We start from the raw sequence: 7,636 nt of genomic DNA on the forward strand, positions 1-7,636 counted from the left end.
ACTTTGAATTAAAGTTTACATATGTTCTAGCTAGGTGGGAGGGTTCAGCACATGATGCACTTGTTCTTCGTGATGCTTTAAAAAGAGCGGATGGTCTTATTGTGCTTGAAGGTATATTACTATTTGACAAAATTATAATTATTATATTCTCAGAATAACTAATACAATTATCCATGTAGGCAAGTATTACCTTGTAGATGCGGGATATTCTACAAGAGCGGGTTTTATATCACCATTTCGTGGTGTTCGCTATCATCTTAAGGAATTTAATTAGTTCCCTCACACCATCAAATAACAAGGAACTATTTAATTATAAACATTCTTCATTGCGCACTACCGTGGAACGAGCGTTTGGAGCTTTGAAGAATTGCTTCAAAATTCTCACATCTAGACCATTCTTTCCATATCGAACCCAAGTGGATATTGTGGTTGTGTGTTGCATTTTACACAATTATATTTTACAAGGAGGTAATGATATTTATGTACCCGATGTTGAAGAATGAAAGAACCTAATGTGCAAGAAGTTAGAACTCAATCTCAAGCATGTGAGGAAGGAAGAGTATGATTAGCAATACATGATGCAATCATGGAGGCCATGTGGAACAATAGATAATGTTTTTCTTCTTTGTGGTTTTGTTGTTTAATTATATACCTTCGTTGTGGTTTTGTAGTGGAATTATATTAAATGTGATTATTTTGTGTTGTTGCATTTTGTATTCCATCTTTTGATAACTAGGTTTAATGTGACATTATATAACTTCATTGTGGTTTTTGTTTTGGAATTATATTTAATGTGGTTGTTTTGTGTTGTTGCATTTTGTATTCCATCTTTTGATAATTATGTTTAATGTGACACTCTATAACTTCATGTGGTTGGGTATATGAAAATTTTTTCCTTTCTTTCTAATTTATTTCTTCTTCATTTATGAATATAAATTTATTGTCTTTTTTTATATGTAAAAAATGGACTCAATAGAAATGACTCAAGAAAGCAAAAATGTTGGAAGGAGATGCCCAACTAATTTTAGGTGGACAGCGATCATGACGTTATTTTTGTTCAGATGCTTAGTTGAGCAAGCAAACCTTGGCCTTAAAATTAACAAAGGTTTCAAGAGTACTACATCAATGCAGTTGCGAGGGCTGTTAGTATGAGGTTTAACATGGCTGTAAGTGATACACATGTTATCAATCGTCTCCGACATGTAAGAAAAATATGACTAATAATAAAAAAAGCTTAAGAGTTTAAGTGGGGTTTCGTGGGATGATTCGGAGAAGAAAATCATTATGGGTATTGAAGAATTCCGAACGTACATACAGGTAATCTGAAGTTTGTTTTTTATTTTTATAATTGATATTTGTGTGCATTATCTTTATTTATTTGTCATTGTTTCTTTTTTTTGTAGTCACATCCTAATGAAGGGGTTTACATCAATAAGCCCATTGAAGATTATAAGGAGATGACCATTGTTTGGGGAACAATCAAGTAACGGGGTCATTTGCAAGAACAGGTTCTCAAAGCTCTAGGAGTTTGGGTGTCCACATGGAAATGCCATCAACACCGCCGACATTGGATTCTGATGATCAACCACAAGGGTTGGATGATTGGGACTTCACTCAATCACAACCTCCTCTAGTGGAAACACCAACAACATCCACTTCGAAGACGAAAGAAGTAAACAAGGGAAAAGTGTATTAGGCGGGCAAAATTAGGAAGTCATACAAAAAATCTCCACTAGATTGGACAGGCTTGCAAGTGCCGCGGAGATGGACAAAGATGTACAGTTGAGTAAGAGATTGTACAATGAGGTCATGACTTTGATTGGCTACTACAATAAGTCTGACCTTGGTTTAGCATATGACCATTTGAATGCCCAGAATAATCTAGCAACTGCTTTTATAAACAAAGATCATGACCTTCGATGCTTTTGGATGAATGGTTTCCTTAGGCAGTTGGGGAGTGATGGTCGTGTCTGAGATTGTCTACTCTTATGATTTTCTTATTTTGTGTGTTTTTAAGTTTATGGACATTTATCATTTTGCATGCTGCTTTTGTTTGGAGTTGTTGAACTATGTTATGTTTTATGAACATGTTGACAATTTAATGGTGTTGGTTGTTGAATTTAGGTTGTTGAGTCTCAAACTTGTTTGATGAATATGTTGAATTATTGAATATGATTTGTTGAGTTTATATCTTGTTTTATGTACATAAAGACTTATTGAATTTGAATTTGTTGAATTTAAATGACTTTGGTGGAATACTTGAGGAATTTTAGATTCAATTTCAAGTGAGTATGCTCAAGTGATAAGCACTAATTGATGGTTGTATTAGTAAGTTAAATTCAAGTATATTGAATAACTAATTTAAATAAAATAAAATAAAATTTAAATAAATAAAATTCATTAACTTAAATCCATTTAGATAAATAAAATACATTAACTTAAATAAATAAAACAGATTTTAAATGAAATATTAAAGAAAATTATAAATTATAAAAATTTTGAAAACATGGGTAATCTCACCACTTGCTTTACATGGTGGTTCTAACCCACAACTTACATCAAACCAAACATTTTAAAAGAAAATGCAGCATTTGCATTTACAGGCAACCAAACAACCACGATGTAAGTGAAAATACAGTAATTTCAATTACATGTAGGGTGCGTTTGGTTAACTGTAATTGAAAAGACAATGGATTTCATATTACAAAGTAATTGTAAATCCTGTAATTGAAAATGTAGTGAAGTAACAAATCCAATGTTTGGTTAGATGTATCTGGAATGTAGGATTATAGAATTTTGTGTTTGGTTGGAAGGATTTGTAAATCTGGATTTGTAAAAAATGTGTTTGGTTTGATGTATTTGAAGTATATGATCATCATGGTGAGATTACCCCTCACATACATATAAAAGTCTTCAAACATACATATATAAGTTCTAAAAGTCCACAAAGTCAAACGTACATATAAAAGCCTTCAAACATACATATAAAAGTCCACAAAATCAAACATACATATAACCATTCATATGAGTAATTCCCACTAGAAAGAAGCTGTCCAGAGAAGGAATAAGATTCATCCACTTCATGTTGCCTTAATTCTGCAAGGAAAACAAATTACCACACCTTAGGTTTCATGTTCAAGTAAATTTGCAATGAAAAAATAAAAACATAATTTATTACCATCTCCACAACTCAAGAACATCAGTTAAATGATTCAAAGAATTCCTCCAACCAATCCTTGCGCATTTCTTCAGTCATGCCAAAGAACATTCGAGCTCGTGCATCATCCATCATCAAATGCTCATATACCTTACAAATTTGTCGTGTACAGTGGCCATATTCTTTCAGTTCATACATTCTTCTGAAAGTTCTTTTGTAAAAGTAAGAGATTGGCTGGATCTAACCGATTCAAATGCTTTGTTTATAATGGTCGCCAATTCGCGAAGTGACTCATCGTCAGTGTTTGTTTTGCGCTTGCTTTTCCCTTTCTTTCTCTGGGGACTAGTCGCTGATGTATGTTCGGAAACGCCAGCTTGAGTATTAACAAACGAGCTAGGAGGCATCATGTGCATTTGCATCTCCGAATAACAAATCAACAAAATTGTCATCGGGGATCTTGGTCCTGGTACAATCTCAAAGTCCATATTTGTGCCAATTTGGGTTCCATCATTTTGAATGGCATAATGACCACGTGCTTGATCATTGCCACATATAATCTCCAATAGGTCATAATCCTCTATTGGCTTATTCAGATATGGTTCATCTTGTACATGGACCTGCACAATAAAATTTGTAAACATTACAATTTATCACAAAAAAAAATTTAAGGTTGTTGTCCGTGATAATACCTGAATATAGTTTCTATACTCAGCCTTACCCATGATAATAACTTTGAGGTCATTGTCCCAACCCACACACTCATGTCTTTCAATTTTTTAATCCTTGCCCATCGTTTCTTTATTGTCCTCAGATGGTTTCCCTCAATGGGCTCTGTGACTATCATTCCAAACATATCCTTCATTGCTCGAATTGCACCTTGGGTTGCTTATGGAATACTTGAGAAATTTTAGATTTAATTTCAAGTGAGTATGCTCAAGTGATAAGCACCAATAGATGGTTGAATTAGTAAGTTAAATTCAAGTATATTAAATAACTAATTAAAAAAATAAAATAAAATTTAAATAAATAAAATTCATTAACTTAAATCCATTTAGATAAATAAAATACATTAACTTAAATAAATAAAACAGATTTTAAATGAAATATTAAAGAAAATTATAAATTATAAAAATTTTGAAAACATGTGTAATCTCACCACTTGCTTTACATGGTGATTCTAACCCACAACTTACATCAAACCAAACATTTTAAAAGAAAATGCAGCATTTGCATTTACAGGCAACCAAACAACCACGATGTAAGTGAAAATACAGTAATTTCAATTACATGTAGGGTGCGTTTGGTTAACTGTAATTGAAAAGACAATGGATTTCATATTACAAAGTAATTGTAAATCCTGTAATTGAAAATGTAGTGAAGTAACAAATCCAATGTTTGGTTAGATGTATCTGGAATGTAGGATTATAGAATTTTGTGTTTGGTTGGAAGGATTTGTAAATCTGGATTTGTAAAAAATGTGTTTTGGTTTGATGTATTTGAAGTATATGATCATCATGGTGAGATTACCCCTCACATACATATAAAAGTCTTCAAACATACATATATAAGTTCTAAAAGTCCACAAAGTCAAACGTACATATAAAAGCCTTCAAACATACATATAAAAGTCCACAAAATCAAACATACATATAACCATTCATATGAGTAATTCCCACTAGAAAGAAGCTGTCCAGAGAAGGAATAAGATTCATCCACTTCATGTTGCCTTAATTCTGCAAGGAAAACAAATTACCACACCTTAGGTTTCATGTTCAAGTAAATTTGCAATGAAAAAAATAAAAACATAATTTATTACCATCTCCACAACTCAAGAACATCAGTTAAATGATTCAAAGAATTCCTCCAACCAATCCTTGCGCATTTCTTCAGTCATGCCAAAGAACATTCGAGCTCGTGCATCATCCATCATCAAATGCTCATATACCTTACAAATTTGTCGTGTACAGTGGCCATATTCTTTCAGTTCATACATTCTTCTGAAAGTTCTTTTGTAAAAGTAAGAGATTGGCTGGATCTAACCGATTCAAATGCATTGTTTATAATGGTCGCCAATTCACGAAGTGACTCATCGTCAGTGTTTGTTTTGCGCTTGCTTTTCCCTTTCTTTCTCTGGGGACTAGTCGCTGATGTATGTTCGGAAACGCCAGCTTGAGTATTAACAAACGAGCTAGGAGGCATCATGTGCATTTGCATCTCCGAATAACAAATCAACAAAATTGTCATCGGGGATCTTGGTCCTGGTACAATCTCAAAGTCCATATTTGTGCCAATTTGGGTTCCATCATTTTGAATGGCATAATGACCACGTGCTTGATCATTGCCACATATAATCTCCAATAGGTCATAATCCTCTATTGGCTTATTCAGATATGGTTCATCTTGTACATGGACCTGCACAATAAAATTTGTAAACATTACAATTTATCACAAAAAAAAATTTAAGGTTGTTGTCCGTGATAATACCTGAATATAGTTTCTATACTCAGCCTTACCCATGATAATAACTTTGAGGTCATTGTCCCAACCCACACACTCATGTCTTTCAATTTTTTAATCCTTGCCCATCGTTTCTTTATTGTCCTCAGATGGTTTCCCTCAATGGGCTCTGTGACTATCACTCCAAACATATCCTTCATTGCTCGAATTGCACCTTGGGTTGCTTATGGAATACTTGAGCAATTTTAGATTCAATTTCAAGTGAGTATGCTCAAGTGATAAGCACCAATAGATGGTTGAATTAGTAAGTTAAATTCAAGTATATTAAATAACTAATTAAAAAAATAAAATAAAATTTAAATAAATAAAATTCATTAACTTAAATCCATTTAGATAAATAAAATACATTAACTTAAATAAATAAAACAGATTTTAAATGAAATATTAAAGAAAATTATAAATTATAAAAATTTTGAAAACATGGGTAATCTCACCACTTGCTTTACATGGTGGTTCTAACCCACAACTTACATCAAACCAAACATTTTAAAAGAAAATGCAGCATTTGCATTTACAGGCAACCAAACAACCACGATGTAAGTGAAAATACAGTAATTTCAATTACATGTAGGGTGCGTTTGGTTAACTGTAATTGAAAAGACAATGGATTTCATATTACAAAGTAATTGTAAATCCTGTAATTGAAAATGTAGTGAAGTAACAAATCCAATGTTTGGTTAGATGTATCTGGAATGTAGGATTATAGAATTTTGTGTTTGGTTGGAAGGATTTGTAAATCTGGATTTGTAAAAAATGTGTTTGGTTTGATGTATTTGAAGTATATGATCATCATGGTGAGATTACCCCTCACATACATATAAAAGTCTTCAAACATACATATATAAGTTCTAAAAGTCCACAAAGTCAAACGTACATATAAAAGCCTTCAAACATACATATAAAAGTCCACAAAATCAAACATACATATAACCATTCATATGAGTAATTCCCACTAGAAAGAAGCTGTCCAGAGAAGGAATAAGATTCATCCACTTCATGTTGCCTTAATTCTGCAAGGAAAACAAATTACCACACCTTAGGTTTCATGTTCAAGTAAATTTGCAATGAAAAAAATAAAAACATAATTTATTACCATCTCCACAACTCAAGAACATCAGTTAAATGATTCAAAGAATTCCTCCAACCAATCCTTGCGCATTTCTTCAGTCATGCCAAAGAACATTCGAGCTCGTGCATCATCCATCATCAAATGCTCATATACCTTACAAATTTGTCGTGTACAGTGGCCATATTCTTTCAGTTCATACATTCTTCTGAAAGTTCTTTTGTAAAAGTAAGAGATTGGCTGGATCTAACCGATTCAAATGCATTGTTTATAATGGTCGCCAATTCACGAAGTGACTCATCGTCAGTGTTTGTTTTGCGCTTGCTTTTCCCTTTCTTTCTCTGGGGACTAGTCGCTGATGTATGTTCGGAAACGCCAGCTTGAGTATTAACAAACGAGCTAGGAGGCATCATGTGCATTTGCATCTCCGAATAACAAATCAACAAAATTGTCATCGGGGATCTTGGTCCTGGTACAATCTCAAAGTCCATATTTGTGCCAATTTGGGTTCCATCATTTTGAATGGCATAATGACCACGTGCTTGATCATTGCCACATATAATCTCCAATAGGTCATAATCCTCTATTGGCTTATTCAGATATGGTTCATCTTGTACATGGACCTGCACAATAAAATTTGTAAACATTACAATTTATCACAAAAAAAAATTTAAGGTTGTTGTCCGTGATAATACCTGAATATAGTCTCTATACTCAGCCTTGCCCATGATAATAACTTTGAGGTCATTGTCCCAACCCACACACTCATGTCTTTCAATTTTTTAATCCTTGCCCATCGTTTCTTTATTGTCCTCAGATGGTTTCCCTCAATGGGCTCTGTGACTATCACTCCAAACATATCCTTCATTGCTCGAATTGCACCTTGGGTTGCTTAT

The sequence above is a fragment of the Dioscorea cayenensis genome, chromosome 16 (genome assembly GCF_009730915.1).
Source record: "Dioscorea cayenensis subsp. rotundata cultivar TDr96_F1 chromosome 16, TDr96_F1_v2_PseudoChromosome.rev07_lg8_w22 25.fasta, whole genome shotgun sequence".
NCBI classification, from domain to species: Eukaryota; Viridiplantae; Streptophyta; class Magnoliopsida; order Dioscoreales; family Dioscoreaceae; genus Dioscorea; species Dioscorea cayenensis.